Source organism: Lactuca serriola, chromosome 5 (genome assembly GCF_051521515.1).
Source record: "Lactuca serriola cultivar US96UC23 chromosome 5, Lser_US96UC23_V15, whole genome shotgun sequence".
Classification (NCBI taxonomy): domain Eukaryota; kingdom Viridiplantae; phylum Streptophyta; class Magnoliopsida; order Asterales; family Asteraceae; genus Lactuca; species Lactuca serriola.
Window position 1 is genome coordinate 61,973,840 of NC_136412.1, and position 22,661 is coordinate 61,996,500.

At 32.4% G+C, this 22,661-nt stretch overlaps 1 pseudogene; it reads right to left on the bottom strand.

Annotated features, from left to right (window-relative positions):
* Window positions 1-17,144: 17,144 nt before the first annotated feature.
* LOC145052539 (bZIP transcription factor 44 pseudogene) lies at window positions 17,145-18,312 on the bottom strand (annotated as a pseudogene).
* Between the last annotated feature and the right edge of the window lie 4,349 nt (window positions 18,313-22,661).

The following is a 22,661-nucleotide window of genomic DNA, read 5'->3' on the forward strand; positions in this document are numbered from 1 at the left end:
TAGTATCTTTACTCACCTGAACTCGTGGATTATGGAAATCATCCATTGTTGAAGCTAGTGATGGAAGACCAAGATGATGATATTGGTTTTGAAAGTCCGGGCCGAAGTGTCTCTCTCTCTCTCTCTCTCTCTCTTTGGGAGAGTTCAATTTCACCTTTTATTTGCACCGGAGACGCCACCTATTAAGGGTTCGCGGATAATGAATTTATGAAAATGGTTAATTTCCCTTTTCTGTGACCAATGTCATGAACAACATTTGTTACATCCACCTTTGATCCTAGATTGTCCTTGAATCTATCAGGAATTCCTAGCCCAATAATGATCTCGATTCCGGATCCTTTGAAAGCTTTGTGAACTTCATGATCGGCGTCGTAGATTGCAAGAAATGAGTAGTGGTGATGATATTAAGGTTTTTTCGGGTATTGATAAGTGAGAGAGAAGAACTATGGAAATAAGGCAGAGGATAAAATGGGCGGCCTTTCAAATTTTTGGGATTTTCGTTTCCCCCCAGGCGAAGAAGAGAACGCGCCTTTCATTAAATAAAATATAAAGCGACATCTCTACATGACACTCATTTTAACGTAGGTGCCCTCCGTGTTTTTAATTTTTTTTATTCGACACTAATTTTAGGGCGCGCAAAAATGTGTGTTCTCTATGCTTCATTTTTTTTTAAAAACGGACGTTATTTTTAGGACGCCCTAGAATACATATCGTCAATCACTACGTGTCATTGTTTGCGTGTCATTAAAGGGCAGTTTTCTAGTAGTGTTTTAATTATTTTAAGAAAGACATTTATCCATATTATTAAAATAAAAAATAAGAATAATATCATTCAATTAAAATAAAGGTAAAAATGTACATTTCGGTTAATTTTAAATTAGGAAACACAAATTTAAAAAGGAAATTTCTGGATTTTAAGGGATTTTTGATTATCTTAATTTTAAATTCTGATTTTTTTAATTAATTCAATTTTAATTTTATCAGAATGTTATTCTGTTCGAATGATGTTCAATGATATTGGTTTGTTATAATATTATTCTATTAAAATATTAATGAAAAATAATATAATTCTTAGAACCTAAAATTGAATAATAACAACATTCTAAGATATTCGTACACATCTAAACTTAAATACAAATTCATAAATACTCTTACAGACTAATACATTTTAATATAATTGTACATATTCTAATAGAATGTCATCAAAATGAATAAAATTCTTAAGAATAGCATTCTCAAATATAAAATTATTGAACTAATACCCTTCATCTTCTTCAATGGTCCAAATATTCGACTTGTTTACACTTAATCTCTTCAATGTAACTTGTTATTGAACTCAATTCCAAGTATTTCTCTTGAATGATCAATCCTTGATTCATTCTTCAAGTCATTCTGAAAGAATAGTTCATTACCAAATGAAAAAGATAAAAATAAAGTCCTTTGTACAAATCTACAGACTTGTGAATTGTACCAAAACTCATAACCAAGAATTGTACCAAAACTTCATCTTCTAATGGAATTTAGAATACACTTAATCTTCTTCCAGAATCCAAAATGTGTTTGATCTACTTTTCGAATCCAAAATACACTTGAGAAAAATTATTTTTGCAAATTGATTTGATTCCATCACTAATAGAAAAAGTCAACATCACTTAATCTTTTTTAAGAATGTTGAACAAGTGAACCAATTTTTTTGTAATTAAAAGATTAGAACTAACGAATTATTTAAAATACATATGAACAAATTCTAATGGAATACATTTATAGCATCCTACTTCTATTTTTTTTCCTATTAAAGCTTCAAAATATATATTTAGTTATACGAACCTCATCCAAACAGGAATGTTAATTGCTATAATTAGGTAGCTTTTGTAAAGTAATTAGCCCTAATAAGAAAAAATAAATGAAAGTGCAATGTTGTAGTTAATAGAATTTTCAAAATATTGTGCCTTAATATGATAAAGATGGTTGAAAATACTCTAATAGGAAGAAATGAAAGTAGGATGCTATGATATACAACTAAATGAAAGAAAGTTGCACATTCTTGAATTTGTCCCTATCAAATTTTAAATAATGATAATTAAATAACGGAAACTGAAAAAGATAATAATAATAAAAGATGACCTCAAGATGAATTGGCCATTATATATGTTCAGCACCATGTCCCATCAACCTTCCTCCATCTCTTATTTGATTTCCAATTGCCCCTGTATTCTATTTTAGAAACAAGATTATTAATGATAAATTAATAATCACACTTAAGCACTTACTACAAAAGTATAAAAATATAAATATGAATATAATAGAGAATAAATAAATACCTTTAGAGTTTTCATTGTGATAAGCTCTGAAGAGTAAATATTTTTAGCAATGATCAACCTTGCAATCTTTTCCAAAACAATTGGCTGGAAAAAACAAACATAATACTTTCTTAAAGTATATCAAATTAGGTTTGACTTTTTTCCTTAAAGTAAAGAGTAACAAGGAAAATCAATTTCAATTCAGTAGAATTCATCAATATTGCAATGAATTTTGGTGGAGGCTGCGATGGGAGTGAATTAAGGAACGAAATAAATTAGGGTATCGATTAATGAGTTGAAAATGTGATCGGCGAGATCATATATATAAAAGATTAAATCTCTATTGTTTTTAATTGGAATTTACTTGTTTCCGTAAAAAACAAAATTATAATTAATGATACTATATAAGATTACTGATATATATATATATATATATATATATATATATATATATATATATATATATATATATATAAGATTACTGAAATGGTTGGTCCATAATGATTCTTACATCCACACAATATTTAGTTAGAATACATGAACCTAACTATATATATATATATATATATATATATATATATATATATATATAGAGAGAGAGAGAGAGAGAGAGAAAGAGAGAGTGAGCTAGGTTCAAATGTGGATTGACATCTATTGTGCGGACGTGTGGACAATGCTATTATGTGAGAATGACAAAGAAAATATGTTGTTTGATAATATGAATACGTTCAATATTATATAATTATTGTAATTATTATGCATTTTCACTAACTAAATCATCTATAAGGTTATTATAGACTTTTTTTAATTATTCTCATTCTGTCAGAATGTTATTAGGATGTTTATTGAGTCGTATTCTGTAAGAATGAAAATAAATGAAAAACGATGCATGAGAACCAAATTGAATTAGAATTAGTGAGAATCCATTAAAATAACAATAGTTCTGCGAGATTGAACGTATTGTCATTACTAAACAACATATTATCTTAGTAATTCTTATAAAATATCATTATCCACATGTCCGCACAATAGTTGTCCATCCATATTTTAACCTAGCCCTATATATATATATATATATATATATATATATATATATATATATATATGTATGTATGTATGTATTTTCAATTGAGAACATTTTCTTATCGCGAGAACATTTGAGAACAAGTTTGGCCTACTAATATTTAAATGTTGAAATTTAAAGTTTTGTTGAAATAAAATACCTTTACTTTTATTAAGAACGTTAATTTTTATTTTTTTGATCGTGACTCTCTTTCTCTCTCTACATATCTCTCACCTTTTTCTATCTCACTACATATCTCTTTCATCTAAAAGGTAATCTAAACCACCATGAACTACCATCAACATCACCGGACTACTGCCGGAACCACCAGATCCATAGGTTTTCACTCTTTTCAGATCTGTTTGTTTGCCATCATGCTCTGCCTTGAAACCGTTAGAAACCATTTTCTCTGCCTTTTCACTTACCGCCATCGGATTCATCAGACAGATGCCTATACTTTGACAACCCGAAATTTCTATCTTTTCTATTCAACAAATTCAATCAAAGTTAGACTTGTTGTTGCTATCTTTTAGCAATGTTTAGAGTCTGTTTGAGTGTTCTAAGCCTAGTATATTCAAGAATCAAGTGTTAGGAAGTATCTGCTTGAGTCCATTGTACCCTAATCACACTTTAAACCCATTATGAGGAGTTTACGACCAAACCTTCATGTTTGGGCCGTAAACTCATGTGTTGGCCGTGAACTCATGTTAAATACATGAGTTTACATCATTTTCCTCATTTCTCTTCCATTTAATGAATAGAAACCCGATTTCTCTCTCAAGTATCATAAGATCTTCATCTTAATCTTCCAAAAATGTAACAATTCGTTCCTTTGAATTGTTGTGTCATCTCTTTATCTAGTGATTGTACATGATTTCATCCATGAAATCTCTTCATTTTGATAGATCTTCAAGTGTTCTTCATTTCACCAAGAACACCAAGAACACACACTAGTGTTCTTAGACCTTAAACACCCATTACAAGCTTCTTATAAGTAAGTACACTACCATTATCTTGTTATATGCTTGAATCACTTGTTAAACAACTAGAAAACATCAAGAAACTCAAGAACAAAAGGTTTTTATAGCCAAGGAAATCTCCTTGGGCCGTAAACCGTAATAGTGGTGCAATTGTGCCACCACTCCTTCCTAAGGCTTAGACTTGAACCTAGAACACTTCCTAATGACTTGTAAGACCTGAACACACAATTTGGTAAAAAATACCATGAGTTTACGGCCATAAACTCTTATGGCCGTGAACCACTTTTGTCGTAAACTCATGTGTGACATCCATGTTGGCCGTAAACTCCTATGTGAGGTCATACTTCCCTTATATGCACCCCAATGTGGTTTAACACTTTAATACAAGTGTTACCTAGTCCCTAAGGATGTTCCATTTCATGATTAGTTGTTATAAACACTAATTAGATACATATATGTGTCATTATATGCTATTTAGGATCCATTGTGCTCAAGTCTTCACTTGACACTTAGCAATCCTGCAAAACGATCTTTCATTCACATCACTCACTACAGGAGAGTTCATACCCCTTAACTTGTCTTTTAAATGGTTTTAAATGCTTTTATGGGGGGGGGGGAATACAAGTAGAAAACATGTTAGTTATATAATCAATCACATGCGATTTATAACTGTGTTTCAAACAAAGGATTTCAACTACTTTAAATTGTGTTATCAAACAAACTACTTTTAACTCATTTGATAAACTGACATCAAGTCATTATTATATATTGTTCAAAACTCTTTAAATGTATTACAAAACCTCTTTTATACTTATATATTGTTAAAAGCATGTCTATATATGTGTAGTTATATAAATAATGTTTAAAGGACTTAGGACTGCTAACTCGCTTTATTTCCTTTTCCTTGTTAGGACTATCAATCAACTCAGTACCTTTGGGTAGCAAAGGTATACATTTAGTCATTTATTCAATTACAGAAATCAATAGTAAACTATAATAGGTATAGTTTAGGAGAACACTATCATATACAAATACTATAACAAAGAATACTATAACATAGAATACTATACAGAGAATACTATAATAGAGAATACTATAACAGAGAATACTATTACTATAACAAGTATACTATAATAAGGTTCAGAAATAACATAATTTGAGATACTACTTTATGACACAACGACCATTTCGTTGTGTCACGTTTTGTAACCAGAATCTCCTGGAGGGAGAGCGTGATTTTGCGTATAGATCTATACTGGATTGACTATCATACACCCTTGTTGTTCGCTACAGTGGGATTTGCAAGTCTATGGGTGTCAAATGTCATTTCTTCCGACGTCTTTCATCATCGTGTTATAGTCAATTTAGTAAGGTAACAAACTTATCACAATTTGCCTTAATTAAACCATTGGTTTTAAGGTAGTTATTACTTCAGTAGTTAATACAAATAATACTACAGTACTCATACAGTTTCACATTATATTCAAATTGTGATCTTCTCACATAAAGGGTAATATAAAACTATATTTTGGTAATGATAGTCATATTTGGGAAAAGCATTCACTTTTACAGAGAAACAAACATACAAAACAGTCGGGTCTTGGTAGAAGACTACTTTTTTACACTAGTAGAAAATATAGGATTTTCTAGGAGTTTTCAAACATATACAAACATTTACATTGAACATTTACAAACATTTTCAGTAAACTTATACAAACATTGACACTAAAATACTTATGAACTCACCAACTTAAATGTTGATCTACGCTTTTAAAATAACTTGAATTCTTAGGTCATCAGTAAACAGGTACCGATGGCAGGTTTTGAGAAGACGGATACAGTCAAGACTCGTCTTTTATTTTTATTATTAGTTTTTGGTGTCTTATTACTATGAAAAGAACACGCATGTATTAAACTATACTATTAATGCAATGGATGATGTTGTTGCTTATTTACTACTTTGTATTGTTATGATACTATACATGACGTCCTCCGCCCTAGAACGTTTCCATCGGTCAAGTTTTGGGGTGTGACATATACATTCTCTCCAGATCTGATCATTCACCAACTCCCATTGTTAAAAACCACCCCCGTCTGCTCATCTACCTAAATTGCCACCGGATCTTGTTACGCCGGCCACCGCCACAGGATCTCGTTTTAACGACCATTAACATCTCGCTTCACCAGATCTGAAGTAGAAGGACATCAGATTTTTTTTCCCTCTCCCTTTCTAATCATTTGCGTCCATATAAATCGAAATGAGATATACTCTTTTTTTCTTCCTTTGACTCTATGATGGCAGTCTGATAATGGTGTTCCAGAAATGACGCTCCAAAGATAGTGGTGGCCAACTTCATATGAAGATGATCATCAAGTCAGTGAACCGACCATTGGTGGATATTTGATGAGGTACATATCAAAATTTCAATTTGAAGAAGCTAATTAGTTATGATGGATCATTGTGTGTGTTGTATGTGTGTGTGTGTTCGAATATCAACATAACTTTAATTATGTTTGAATTTCAATTCCTTATTTATTTGTATATTATATTTACACTTATACATCTAAATTGGGAAGAAGATTAATTAATTTTCTATTGTTATGCTATGAACTTGTGCAGATCATTGAATTGGAGGTTACTAAGTTAGTGATTTATTCTATTATATGAAAACATTTTTAAAGATCCCTTAGAAATTTAAATTCGTCATAGATCATGAAAAATTAAAATATTATTTATTTAATACGAGTTTACGTTTATATCCAAGTTTGATATTTTTTAGCTTTTAATGTGAGATAATAATATTAAATTAGTAATCTATTACATATGAAAATAGAACAAAACTAAAAGACTAGTCGTGTCAACAAAAAGTATGAAGATTTATAAGTTGAAAACTTTTCTGACTATCTTTTATTGGACTTTGTGTGTAGACTTTAACCTAGTCATTATTATATATAATTAAAGGAATGCGATCTTAGCAATAGTGAACTGACCAAGTTTTGACAGAAATGGTCCCCTCGTTTAGTTGTTGTTTCTGTTTTGTTTTTGTACCTGGGCATTTTATGGAAATATTTACATTCTTGTATACATGTGTTGATCATCGTTTGGTTTTATCCGCTTCCGGATCTTCCTACCGCCTCCTTATCAAATATCTTTACTCAACCTTATTCAGAAATTTCTTCCGCTCAACTCTTCGTCGAGGTTTACAGCTTCATCTCGATTATTCTTATCCTGTTAATCCTTTCTCAGTCTGGTATCAACATGGAGCGATTGTTGTCACATTCGATATCATTCTTGATGCAGAAGAACCCACACGCTCCACTTTTGATTTTATCCACTAAAATTAGGCATTTTCAGATCAAGCAGTTTTAGATCGACCTCATCGGGTGTGTTAACAAAGATTTGGAATCGATTGCCACAAATTGGAGGACACTTTCCACTGCTTATGTGGATTGAATCAATGGTCCATTTCATTGTTGTTAGATATATTCTAAATTTAGGGAAACCCACCACATTAGTTGCCCATCTATTTCAAATTCTTTTATGCCACATAAATGGAAGGATGTTGATATATTACTGCAGTTCGAACACATTTATATGGTTTATGAGTTTATGGATTTTTTTTACTTTTGAGAATTTTCTATTGGAATAGGTTTTCAAGTAGATGTCGGTTCCAAAGGTTGGCGTATTTCCTTACATTAGTCTAATCAGGTAAATATTTCCTTAGTCGGACCTTAGTTCTTATTCTTGGCTATAATGATTTAGTCTTGAACCCTCTTTCACATGGAGATCTTATGTTAGAAATTGTACTATACATTCATGTGGAATAGATCTTCATGTGTACTTATCAGGTAAGCACTTTATGTAGTTTGATTTATGATACCAGCAATACCGGTGGAAACCAGCTCATCACACCGAAGAACGAGGAAGCCCCCCACTCACCATCATCTTCTCCCACCTCCACCGTCGCCTACGTCTGGTAGGGTTCACCATCTGACAATCATCTATGTAAGCATTTACTTGGAGTATTCTCTCAGGAGAGGCGTTCAGGGCATCGCCGCTCAAGTGAGTGTTGATCTTGCCATACAAGGAGGTTTAATTTATCAGGTTTCCCTTATTGATTCTCTAAGTTTGCATCAAATTTCGATTAGGGTTTCTTTACCATTCTTCCTAACGTTATTCGTGTTGCCACCGAGTCTAATCTACCCTCCCGGATGGCTACTGTTGGGGTGTGGATCGATGCACGGTGACGATTTGAGACGGAACAGAACAATCGGAGCCACTCGAACATGGTCCATCAGTGGCGACATCACCGTCTACTCAACCATTATCGATCATTGACACAGTTTGACCTCTTTCTATGAAGGTACTTCCAGGTGGTGTAAACTTTAGGGTCCTAAAGTTTACACCACCATTACGTATCCGCCTTGGTGTGCGACCCATTTGACCAATTTTGAATTTTTTTAATTTTTTTACATGGGTGGAAGCATAAATGCACGTTTTCAGTTATTCATGCTCCATCTTAAAGATTTCATCTAAATAAGCCATCTTAATCATTCAGTCTATCGCACACAGTAGGTATTACCCACTATGCCTCTCTGTGTTCAACAAAGTTGGACCTAGGATTTCATTTTAGATTTTAACTAAGATAAGATTCAATTTGGATTGTACCACCAATCTTATTGCATCCTTTGGTTAGATTTTGAACACTAATTTAATTTTGCAATTTTGTTTTCTTATGTTTTGTATTTGTGTTCCAGGTTGATTTTGGAATTCAGCTTTCATGTTATTAAGATTCAAAACCAGATTGTCTTTCTAGCTACTTACTCGAATCGGAATCAGAATCTACCGAATGGAATGGAATTGGATAATGTAGATGGTTTTTCATTTTTGTTTGTTGTTGATAAGTTGATTAATGATTATACATGTTCAGTGGTACAACTATTACTAGGTAAAGTTGGTTTGGTGTCTGGGGATCAAATGTTGTCAATATGGGGATATATGGTTGTTGAGGAAACTATTGCTACAGCTATTGTGGCTCCATCGACCAACCCGTTGACTCGTTTTCTTCTGGAAATGATGATGATGTAGTAGCACAAATGAATGTTGCTGAATAGCCTCTTGTAACTAAGGAAAATGTGATTCAAGCTACTTGATGAGTTCTTTATTCATTTTGGTATTCTTCCCTTTATTACTCAATGGACTTAATATGGACGTAACCTAATACTTTAACATATATATGAGTTCTTTGATCATTTGTTTATAACTTTTCTTCAAATTATGCAGAAGATGTAGAAGAATCAAAAGAACTTGTCACTTTCTCCTTAACTAATGGACCTGAACATCATGTCTCCCAGGTATGTTGACTTAACTTCATTTTATACTTTCTCTCCTTTTTGAATCTCTAGACTCAAACAGAATACAACTGCAATTGAAGCACTTTGCCACAATTTCACTTGTGCGAATGTTCCCTCCTGTTCATGTTTATGTTCAAAAGTTATAAAAGTGTATTATATTTTCTAAGTATGTCCCATCTAAAGATTGGCAGACAATAAAATATTGAGTCTAAGGATTTTTGTGTCCAATTAAAAAAACATTCACGAATTATGTGCATGGATGGGGTATTTTAATTATACAAACAAAATGTGGGAACTTATTTACAAAAGGTACAAGAATAATTGTCATATTTAATTTGAGATAAGAAATTATATCTTTTACAAATATATTTATTGTATAACCAATTAATTATCTATAAGAAGTTGAGAATATTACGTGATTGTTTTTAATATGTTTACGTTTTTATGATCTCATAAATAAATTTGACTATTAATGAAAGATATGTCCCATGTTATATTTGATAAGTAAATTTAATTTGTAAAAAAAAGTGTATGTGCTCTTCAATTTTCAATGGTTCTTGGATGAGAACCATCAATTGCTAAGATTATATTCTATTTGATAGATAATTTAAAAAGACTATTTGATTATTTATTAAGAATTTAAAATATAAATCAATAAACATAATGTTCTTACTCAACTTATTCAAAACCAATTTCATGTAGAAAGTAGAGTTTGCTAGAAATAACTCATAATAATATTACAAATGATAAAAAAAATACTTGATATGATATAGATATAAATGTAACTATATAAACTATCTCAAAACCACCACAAACCCTTAAACTCAATATTTATGTATAAAGGGTATTTTCGTAATAATGCTTTTCATTGTAATAGATATTACTTTTTTTCTGTATATTCTGACAGATGTTCAACCTGTATTTTACCCACTTTACTATCTGAATACTGTAACTTGCCAGTATGAAGTATGAAATTGCATCTTCTTTGCTTCTATTTTTTTAACAACATTCGAGTAGTCATCTGGTTCTCCCTTTGTCCATCAGTTTTTTGGCACACTAATAATACAAATAACACCCCAATTGGTAGCACATCTCGCTTTGGTGCAGAAACAGGGGGTAACATTTTTGGTGTCGCTGATGGGAAGGGGCAATTTCGTAATTTTGGTACAAGGGTATGGTTAATAATTAAGGAAGATGGTAGAGATATCATCAAATGAGAACTGCTACCAATATTGAACCTTACTCCAGCTTTTGTAGGTTTGCTATAAACATTTATACGTTATGTAATATGTTTTGTACATTGTTCCCTTTTTATAATCTCATGATTGATAATTACACTCAATTTTCGCTTCTAGATTTCATGGATTGAATAAAGTTGGTTGTTATTTTTTGCTTTGTTTTGCAGAGTGGAAATCTAATATTGTGAAAAAATTTCTCTCAAAATCGGTTTTCAGCATAGTTTTCGTCTTTTGATTTTGAAGATGGCTCGATTGATTCAATTATCAAAAGACAAAAACTATGCTCAAACATGATCACCAACCACACACTACCTATGACTATACGACATACATAACCGGAAACCAAAAGACTAAAAGCCTAGTGGTAACCGAACCCCGCGGAGTGGGGTACCCCACCTAGTTAATATTAAGATTTTATTGATTTTCTTCTATATGAAATATAACATCTTTTATAATTTTAAATAATTTAATAAAATATTATTCTTTTTATGAATATTATATAGTTTAACTAATTCTAAAAAAAAATTCAAGTTCATTTGTATTATTATCATATTTAAATTACTACAAGAATATCATCCATAAATACAAAATGATATAAATATTGAATAAGGTTATTTTTTTATTATCATGTCATAATGAATAATGTTAGTATTTATTTATTGTAAGACAAATTAAGCATGTTCTAAAATAAATACAACAAAAATTTGTGCTATAAATGGATGAACTTTTATTTTATAATTTTGTCTACAATAATCATATGTGATTAAATACATATAATCACATGTAATTATATGTACTTATTCATATATGATTTAAATATATATAATCACATGTGATTAAGCACACGAGTACAACTATTGAATTGAATCTCGGAAACGAATATTGTCCATATAAATCATATTTGATTAAATACATACAATCTCATGTGGTTAAATACATGAGACCAACTATTGAATCGAAGAAATGAATTTAATGGTGTCCACATAAATCACATATGACTATATATGTCTAATCACATGATTTATATGGACAAAATTTATATTTTTTTTCACGATTCAATAGTTGGTCGTGTGTATGTAATCATATGAGATTATATTTATCTAATAACATATGATTTATACGGACACCATTCGTTTTCGAGTTCTCGATTCAATAGTGGTTTTCATGTATTTAATCCCATATGATTATATGTATTTAATTACATATTATTATACGTATTTAATCACATGTGATCATATGTATTGAATCATATGTAATTAAATACATATGATCACATGTGATTAAATACATGAGAAAAATTACTGAATCGAAAACATGAAAACAAATATTGTGTATATAAGATACATATAATCACGTGTGACTATATGTTTCTAATCACATATGTATGTAATTAAAGTATAATGTTGATAAATTCATTTTTGTTTATCTCAATTTGATATTTGTTCTCGTGAATTTAATCATATGTGATTATATATGATTATATATATCTAATCACATATGATTTATATGGACAAAATCAAATATTGTTCATATAAATCATATGTGATTATATATATATATATATATATATATATATATATATATATATATATATAATCACATTTGATTATATACACGAGAACAACTATTGAATCAAGAACATGAAAAGAAATCTTTGTCATCATTAATTATACGTGATTGAATACATATAATCACATGTGATTAGATGTATATAATCACATATGATTTATATAAACAAGATTTAGTTTTGTGTTCTCGATTCAATAGTTTTTCTCATGTATTCAATCATATATGATTCTATGTATTTAATAACATATGATTTATGTGGAGAAAGTTCGTTTTTAGGTTATCAATTCAATAGTTGTTATTTGTTGGCATTAATCATACGCATTTAAATTCATATAATCACATTTGATTAAATACATGAAAAAATTATAGAATCGACAACGTGAAAACGAATATTGTTCATAGAAATTATATACGATTGAATACAAATAACCACATGTGATTAAATATACAAGAACAACAACTGAATAAAAAACATGAAAACGAATCTTTCCCACATAAATCATACGTGATTGAATACATATAATCACCTGTGATTAGATAAACGAGACCAATTAAGGAATAAAAAGGATGAAAATAAATATTGTCCACATAAATCATATTTTATTAAATACATTTAATCACATGTAATTCTATTGATCCAATCACATATGATTCATGTGGATAATATTAATTTTTGCATTTTCGATTTAATAATTTTTCTTTTTCCACTTTAATCATATGTGATTAAATACATTTAATCAAGTGTGGTTACATATATATATATATATATATATATATATATATATATATATATATATATATATATATATATATAATCACATATGATTTTATTTGGAAAAAAAATCTTGTATATATAAACTATAAATCATGTGATTAGATATACATAAAATCACATGTGATTATATACAAGTGAATAATCGTTGAATCAAAAATGTGAAAACAAATCTTGTCCACGTTAATTAGATGTTATTAAATACATATAATCAAATGTGATTAAATACATGAAAAAAATTATTGAATGGAAAACATAAAAACAAATATTTTTATATAGGTCATATGTGATTAGATACAAATAATCACATGGGATTATATGTAATTAAGCACATCTGATTTATGAGATTAAATAAAAATAAACACACATGAGTTATATGATTATATGTATTTAATCACATATGACGTTGATGGTTGTAGGTAGTTCTTGGTGGTGGAGGTAGGGGTGGTTGGTGGGGGTAGTGGGTGTTGGTGGTCGTTGGGATATGGTAAGTGGTGGTGGTATGTAGTAGGTGGTGGTGGTGGGTGGTGATGGGTGGTGATAGGTGGTGGTGTTGTTGGATGGTGGTGGGATGGGTTGTAAGTAGTGGTGGTGGGTGGTGGTAAGGAGTGATTGAGTTGGGTGGGGTTGGTGGTGATGGGTTGTGGAGGTATTTAGTGATGGTGGTGGCGGGTGGTGGTTTTGGTGGGTGGTGGAACCGGTTGGTGGTGGTCGGTAATGATGAGTTGTGTTGCATGGTGGTGGGTGTGGTGGTTGGTAGTGGTGAAGGATGGTGGTGATGGGTGATGGAGGTGGGTGGGGTGGTGGAGGTAGGTGGTGATGGTGGTAGTGGGTGGTGGTTTTGGTGGGTGATGGTTGGGGTGGGGGTAGCGAGCGGTGATGGAGGTGGGTGATGGTGGTCGGTAACGATGAATGGTGGGTGGTGGTGGTTGGTGGTGGTGATGGGTAGTTGAGGTGATGGTAGGTGTTAGTGTCGGGTGGTGGTGGGTGGTGGTTTTAGTGGGTGATGGGGGGGTGGTTGTAGCTGGTGGTGATGGAGGTGGGTGGTGGTGATGAATGTTGGTGGTCGGTAGTGATGAGTGGTGGTGCATGGTGATGGGTGGTGGGTGGTGGGTGTGGTGGTTGGTGGTAGTGGCGGGTGGTTTAGGTGGTGGTGTGTAACATCCCAAAATTCAAGCCCGAAAATTTCATTTTTGAATTAACAATTCCATAAACATTTTTACCAAAATATTGTCAAATAAACAACACGTTACAAAATCATATTGTTGTGTCCTAAACCATAACGTCAAAAGTAATGAAAATCATAGTACAGTCCCAAAAACTCCTTGCGGAAACCATGAGTGTGTGTGTGTGTGATGCGCTGCTACACCGCCGGCTCCTTCCCCTTCGAAGAAGATGTACCTGAAACCAAAACCAAAATTGTAAGCACAAAGCTTAGTGAGTTCCCCCATGATACCACATACCATACAATATTGTTGGTATCTTTCAACCGGTAACCTTCATCGGTATCTTTCAACCGGTAACCTTCATCGGTATCTTTCAACCGGTATCCGTCATCGGTATCTTTCAATCGGTAATTGGGGATTATTTCACCCCTACCACTAGCATACAATCAGCAGATATAAACATACAGCCAGGCATATCCGGGTACTGACCTACCCTTGGGTCCTAAGGACCACTGTTAGGGAAACTAATCTTTACTATACACATAACATATCATCCAGACAAATCTCATAACCAACACATAACCAGACCAAGATAGTTATCATAGAGACCATTATCTTCTAAATACCCATTTTTGGTGGGTCGGCATTGTGGCCTTAGACCCACCCCTACTGGAAGGTAACTCGCCTCAATGTCGTGCAGTGTTTGAATTATCCTCAGCGCACAAGTCGACTCCCTTCGACTCCTCGATTCCTACACGACAACCTTCAAGTCAACACAAAACACGTACAACCCTAAACAGGGTCAGTCCAAGTCTAGTCAAAGTCAACTTCAAGTTGACCTGACTCGCCGAGTTGGGCCGTCAACTCACCGAGTCCCTCACCCTTTACTCGTCCTCATCCATGACTCCACTCGTCGAGTTGGGCCGTCAACTCGTCGAGTTCCTCTCTCATATGAACATCGCATGAAACTCATCCGACTCGCCGAGTTGATGAACAACTCGTCGAGTCCACTATCATCTGATGAACAAGTCCTGTCCTCGACTCGCCGAGTTGATGAACAACTCGTCGAGTTCATCTCCAATCTTAAGGAGATTGCCTTGGACTCGCCGAGTCTGTTCTAGCACTCGTCGAGTCCCATGAACTCTAGGTCTAAAATCATGTCCAATGCATTGGGTAACTCTTTATGTCCAGTTACAACCCTTCTAACACTCAATTGGGTTCCTTTGACGCTCAACAGATATAGGGCTCAAAGCCTCGGACTTGTCGAGTCCAAGAACGGACTCGCCGAGTCGGTCACGTCCACATTCTAAATCCTCAATTTCTGGTGTACATCCTTTGATCAAAAGATAGATCCAAGCTTCTACAATCGATCTAGCACGTAAAGTTACAAACTTTACGTGCTTGCATGGGACTTTGAGCTCAAAAAGACATAAAACAAACTCCTATGATGCATGGAGCCTTTCATGGGTGTAAAAGCAACCCAAATCTGCCATGTGACCCCTTTAATGAAATGATTCAGAAACTTTAACCCCCCAACCATGTTTGCAAACATGGTTGGCCACCAAAAATGACTTATAAAAGCCCTAAATCTCCCCAAAGAGGGATCTAACAAATGAGTGAGCAAGGTTACAGCTTTTTACCTTCAATGAACTGTAAAAGGTGCACAAACTTGGGTTCCTTTGGTCTCTACTTGCTTCCTCAAGTTTTTCTCCTTCCTTCTTAAGACCACAAGCACCAAAATCCACCAACAAGGCTTAGATTGCTTCAAAAACGGCTAGGGTTTCAATGAGAGGTGTTCTGGGAGCATAAGAGACGTTATGGTCGACATAACATTATTTAAATAGGGTGCAAACCCTTGGATTAGGGTTTTTGTCCAGACAACGTCTACTCGTCGAGTCCGAGACCCGACTCGTCGAGTCTAATGCTTAAACCCTGCGTCCCATCTTGCTTCTACTCGGCAAGTTTGTCCTTCAACTCGCCGAGTCCAAGGCCAAAAATGCAAAATACTTAGATAAAAATAAAAATAAATACGTAACAAGAACCAGGTGCTACATGTGGGTGGTAGGTAGTGGTGATGGGTGGTGTTGGTTGGGTGTGAGTGGTTTTGGTTAGTGAGTTTTTTAATAGTTTGTAACTATTTTTTGAATTTTACGAATATTATTTTATAATTCTAAGTAAAAAACATTGTCCAAATTTATTCTCAAATGTTCTTTCATTAAGAAATGTTTCGATTGATCGCTCTGGTGACGTTAAAGCATAAAAACCCAATAGACCTATCAAGATCTCTGCATTAATTTTTCTATTTATTAACGGTGTCTCAAGAGTATTTTACAACTTTATCTTTAATTGTTAGTTTTATCAAATAAGATTAGGTACAACTTAGTGGATCATTATGCCATTCATCAAACATTAGGTATATTCGATAAATATACCAATAATATATAACATAATCTTGTTATTTTACTGTACAACTGTATAAACTATAATTTGTTGTACCATTACTCTTGTTATGATAAAGAATCAAAAGTAGAAAAATGAGAAAACTTACGTAAGTAGAACCTAAAGTAACATTCATTACCCATGTCTAAAAGTATACGCGCAAAGTGTAAAAATTATAATTAAATATAGGGTAAATATTCAAAGCACATTGTTTACCCATGTCTAAAAGTATTCGTGCAAAGTCTAATTATTCAAAGCACACTTCATCAAAACAAATTTGACCACTTATTACCAAATTTTATGCATCAAGTGTTAAAACACACATGCCCACGAACACACACATAATCATTTATGCGATGAAGACTAGTACTGAAACGTATCATTAGCAGACGCCATGATCGGCTGTTGATTAAGGTGCATCATGTTCCATGGATTGTTGAAGAAATCAGGCTGCTCAAACTCAAACACTCCACTAGTACCATTTGTGCAATGATTTTCTGTAAAATAATTACTATTATTGTTCATGGAATTGATCATTTCGTTGAGGGAATCCAGCCTTTGACTCAGCTCACCCATTTGAGCCCTCAAAACAATGTTCTCTGCTTCAATTTGAAGAAATTGCTGAGTGGTGACTTTTATGGTGGTGACGATCTGGCTGTTATTGTTCTTGAGGTGATTTATTTGAGCCGTTAGATCATCGAGATGCTTCTGTTTCCTCATTCTTGATCTCCTTGCTGATTCACGGTTCGATTGCATGCGTTTCCTCTTTCTGGGATCGATCAAAACCTCATCAGATCCAGAGTTCTGGATCTGAGTAAACCTAGTTGAATTCCCACTTGAAGAATCCATAAAAGACAGAAATTTTAGCAGTAATACAATATACGAATATACGATAATACAAAAAGAAACAAAAAAAGGAATATAAAAACTTGGTGAAAACAGAGTAAGACGCAGGACCCAGATGGAGAAATAAAATTATATGTTGTAAATAGTTGGATCGAGGGATAGATTCATGAGAAAACGTAAAACCAATAGAGGAAGACGACGGAGAAAGATTGAACAAGATGGGTCCTGCGTCTGAATAAGGAGTTTATCATAAAAACTGAATGGAAAACTTTAGCAACAACGGGATACATTAATCAGTAGCATTGGTGTATACTATTTTCTGAAAGAACAAACGCGAAAATCTTCGAATTGAAAAGACGATTGAAATTTCGAAGAGAATTTGGGGTGAATTGATGGATTTGGGAGATGGGTTTTGGCGTTTCTTCTTGAGGAAAACAGAGATCGGGGAGAAGAAGGGATTGAAAAACGCAGGTGGGACTTGGGAATTGGAAGGGGCTTGTGATGGGAAGTGAATGGCTGATTATATGGACCCAGAAACTCAGAAAGGAAGAGCAAATGGAAATGGTTTCTAATAAAATAATGGAAGACAGGGGAACAAAAAAAGAAATTAGGTTAACATGGTTCTTTTTTCATCTTAGATTGAGTATTTTATATTTATCGTAATAATAAAAAGTTATGAGGTTAAACACAATAAAAAATAGTTTGTATTTAGTTATTTGTATGTTACATATGTTATTTTTAATTTATTTTAATTATGATATTATATTTTTATTTTTTAATTACTAAAAAATAAATCCTAAAAGAATATAATATTATAATACAAATAAATACTAAAAAGTATAATATTACAATACAAATAAATACAAAAAATAAGATAAATATAAGTAAATAAAAAGATTAATTGTTTTTGACATTATAACATAAAATAAATCTATGATCATAATAAAACACTTATTACGTCAGTTAAGGATAAGCACTAGCCGACCCGATACAAATTGGTATCAATCCGAGAAAACTCATTACCGAAATAGGCAAAAAAAGATATTGAATGCCAAATTGGTACCAATCTAAGAAAACTCATTACCGAAATAGGTAAAAGAATATATCGAATACTAAATTGAACATACATTTTGGGAATGGTATTGATTTTCAATACTAGCATCGGTACTGAATCTTGAATTTCATATTTTAGAGTATTGAATATCGTCACATATTAGCATAAACAATGTTGGTTCAGTACCTATACCTATTCATATCAGAAATTTCAGTACTATTGCTTACCCCTAGTGTTAGCTAGTTCCGAAATAGTATTTAAAAATATATTTTAAGATTTTATAATGTGTATGATACACACAAGGTATTTGATAAAATATCTCAATGAAATTATGTAAGTTTATTAATTTGTGAACGTGTATTTTTTATATATTAAGTTGTGATGTGTATATTTTTTTTCTATATTAAACTATGAAGTTTGTATGAGTTATAAAAATATTGTGTCATAAAGGGTTTATGTGATCCCATAAATATTGTGCAATAATTTCTGATTATATATATTGGTGTATTAAACTACAAATGGTTATAAATTGATTTATTAAAATGTGAATGATGTATGAATTAGTCCACTAAACTATGAATTAGTCCATGAATGAGTTTTATCAGGCTGTGAAAATGAGGATTTTACCATTTTTACATAAAAAAAACGAAATGTTAGCCAATATTCACAGTTGAATAACAATGAAATCGGTAGTTCTTAAAGTTTCTAACATTTTGGATTTGGTATTTAAATAACTCAACTTTTATATATATATATATATATATATATATATATATATATATATATATATATATATATATATATATCCATTTTGTATTTTTTTAGTATGTACATGTGCCAATATTAATATATAGATAGATCATATGTATTGATAAACGATATACAATGTGACTAATATTATTTATGTTGTCTTTTATGATGATCGTTATGAAATTGATTGAAAATGTAAATCCATGTCACACCAATATAGAAAAGTATGAATCGAATAAAATATATCAATTACAATGTCATCTTAGTCACATTAACTATAAGCACATAGCCAAACTCCAATTCATTAGAATTTTTTATCAACGGAACTTGAGTTACTTAATTCGTATAGGTTCAATTTTGTGGAAAAATAACTAGAAAATATTTACTTGTATAAGTGAAAATATCCCAAGTTGTAACAACATGTTTCCAGGTAATCTTTAATTAAAGGCACAAATGATAATTGACCTGGAAAAGGCCCCAAATCTTAAAGGAGTGAGTTTGGACCCTAAGGAATAATGTTCTTGGGATATGTGTTAAGACACGTAGAGAGAAGTTGGGCTTAATTAGGAATTTGGGTTTGTCGACCCAGGTTTGCCACGACCTGGTAGGCTAATAACCAAGATGTGGCACGTTAGTTAAATAAAAAGTAGGACTGGATGGCAGCCACAATGTGGTGAGATGATGGGCATGGTGTGGTTGTTGTTACAACCCAAGCCTAAGATTCCAGGGTTTCTCTCATATTTATAGACCTTAACTATTGTATTAATCCATTCTCCTTTGCCTCCATTCCTTTTTTTTTAAAACCCTAGCCTCCCTTCCATGGTTGTGAGCTTGGTGGCTTGCTTTTAGTTTTGAGTTTTTTTCATGGTTTGGTGGCTTGGTGCAAAGAAGCAAAGAGCTAGCTTTGATCCTTCATCTTCTTTAGATTTCTGATTCATTTGAGGTATAAAGCTTATATCGGGAACTTTGTTCTCTCTAATTCAAGATTGTGCTCTTTATGCATGGTTTTCGTCACTTTCATGAATGCTCTTGGAGTTTGAACTCCAAAGCTTGTTATGGCACTCTAGCGGCCAATTAACTTCTATTAGGTGAGAAAGTGGTTCATGTTTGGGGTTATATTGAGTCCATGCACAACATCTTGGACTTTGGAGGACTTAATGGACTTAGGGTTGTAGATCCTGCCTTGAGATGATGTCCTAATAGATAAAGTTGGAAACGTTATCCATTATCAGGTATGAATTTATGAGCCTTGATCTATAAGTATTAATTTCTTCATGAGAAAATGGCTTTTTGACCTAAACCATGACATGGCCAAGGGCTTGCCATGACGTAATGGTGCTCAACCATGCAACTATTTTTTCCGGACTTGGCCATGGCACGGCCAAGGGCTTGCCACAACGTTGCAACCGTTTACTTTTATTGATCGTTGAATTTTGACCAGATTGAAAATGGGTCTAACTTAAAGGATTTGGGTTGTTAATGAAGGTTTAACCTTTGTTGGTTTATAGTCAGTTTACCTGTTTGTCTAGTGTGAGGAGTTAAAAGTGTAGAAGAGTTTCTCTAATTCTGCATTTCAGGTGAGTTTCCTCACTATATTATGTGTTACGATGTATATCCTTGCATGCTAGGATATAAGGGGTAATGATATGCTAGTTAGAGTATTATTAGGTCGGTGGTCTTCCGGTTGAGTGCCTTAGGGGTTGTTTGTAGTCATGTAGGATAGCCTGAGAACTTTTGATCTAGGCTTTATTGTTTGTTTCTTATTTTGTTGTGGCTTTACAGTAGGATCACCTATTTGACTATCTATCCTACATCTGATTATATACAATCATGCATTTATTTGGTTATTTGTTATTGTGACACAGTGTGTTGTATGAGACCATGTATGTGGTAGTATGCTATTAGACAAGTAGACTAGTATAAACAGTTACATGTATTGTTGGATTATTGGATTGTTTATTTGCTATATATGTTGACATATCATGTGGTGGGTTGAGGCGGTCCTGCTTTGTGCGGTAGGCCAAGATAATCGGGTAGGCCAGTGGTGTGCTGAAAGCCAAGTGTGGACCAGTTGTATGTTGAAGGTGAGTGGGGCGGACCAGTCTTGGACTAAAGGCCATTATGTCTATGCTTTATGTGTATTTTGGTGTGTGGTATTTTGGGAGAACTCACTAAGCTTTGACTTACAATTGTGGATTAAATGTTTTCAGGTATTTCTGATGATGGTGGGAAGGCGAAGGTGTAACTGTACACAATCATCAACAACATTGGTGTTTCACATTTATTATGATACTTATGATTTTCGCAAAATTGTATTTTTAAAAAATCAGATTTCTTGACTTTGGGTTTTAAAAAAAATTGTTTTATCTTAATTAAAAATGAAAATTTTCTTGTGAAAAAAAATGGGACATTACGCAAATGTATACTAAGACACATTCAAAGCAATGTATGTATCATATCATATCATATCATATAAAGGAAGCATTTTTCTTTCACCTCATTTATTTGAAACTCTCATGCATTTTTCCTTTCACCACATTCATTTGAAACTCCCATGACTTTTCAATTTCTTTCTACTAATAATTATAAGTTGGTTAATAATGTTTAATCACAATTTTTGGAGTTACCTTTTATCTAGTATCAACAGCTTGATACTAAAAAAAAAAGAAAAAGATCTTTCGCAAATCTAAAGTGTAATCATATATAAACTAAATTTCAATATTAAAATAATATATTTACTTCTACTTATAAAGTTATGTTTTTAACTTTTAACAAATTATACTTAATTTAATAGTTTTAATATATTGTTGGATGACAACCATTATCATTTTAAAGATACAATTTTGGAACAATTTGTATAAAATATTTAAATTATTAATTTGAATATAGCATTACAGGGTCAACTTAAATATGAATTTTAGTTTAACTTAAACAAGCCAAACAATATTTTGTAAATAGTTAAAAATGATTAATTGTAGTGACCTTCTAATAATGATTATAAGTTGGTTAGTAAGGTTAAATAAATATCAAACCTAAAGTGTAATCATAAATATACTAAATTTCAATTTTAAAATAATATATTTACTTATACTTATAAAGTTATGTCTTTAACTTTTAACATATTATACT